The following is a 945-nucleotide window of genomic DNA, read 5'->3' as shown; positions in this document are numbered from 1 at the left end:
CTGACACCACCAGGTCAAGGGTTAAGATCCCCTTACAGGTCATCTTTTAATTAAAAAAAGAAAGAAAACACCACCAGGTCAAGGGTTAAGATCCCCTTACAGGTCATCTTTTAATTAAAAAAAGAAAGAAAGAAAGAAAACAAAACAAAGCAAAGTCTCTGCCTCATGAAGCTCATATTATATGGGGAAGACTGACAATCAGCAATACACATATTACTAAATAATAAATAATGCCCCGTAATGTGGTAAGTTCTATGGAAAAATAAACCAGGATAAAGGGATAAGAGCGATGCCAGGATTCTCATTTAGTTAGGGTAGACAAGGAAGGCCTGCCTCTTAGTGGAGGAGGCACATAAACAGAAAGCTAGTCATCTAATGAGAGAGGGAGCTATGTGGATTCCTAGAGGGGAAATATTCTAGGAGAAGAGAAACAACAAGTGCAGTGGTCCTGAGATAGGGACTTGTTTGGTTTGGAAAAGAAGAAAGGAGACCAGTGTGGCTGGAGCACAGCAAATTAGAGAAATACAATGGAAAACAGCCAGGAGCCAGATCATATATCATCTGGTAAACCATGGTTGGACTTTGAATTTTATTGGGACGTGATAGAATACCATGAAACGTTGAGGCCAGATTTGCTTGAAAAGGATCACTCTGGCAGCTGTGTAGAGAATGGATGGTTGAAACACTAAAATTGCCTATTAAAGCATGAATTGTCCTTTTACACAGCAGTTATTCAACAGTTAGTTTAACGTGAATGTTTCACCTACATCTTTTTTTTTTTATTTTATTTTGTCAATATACAATGTGGTTGATTATTGTGGCCCATTACCGAAACTTCCCTCCCTCCTCCCTCTCCCCCTCCCACCCAACAATGTCCCTTCTATTCGCTTGTCGTATCAACTTCAAGGAATTGTAGTTGTTATGTCTTCTCCCCCCCCCCCGGTT

This window comes from Galeopterus variegatus, unplaced genomic scaffold (genome assembly GCF_000696425.1).
Source record: "Galeopterus variegatus unplaced genomic scaffold, G_variegatus-3.0.2 Scaffold372, whole genome shotgun sequence".
NCBI lineage: Eukaryota > Metazoa > Chordata > Mammalia > Dermoptera > Cynocephalidae > Galeopterus > Galeopterus variegatus.
This window is presented reverse-complemented; position numbering follows the sequence as displayed.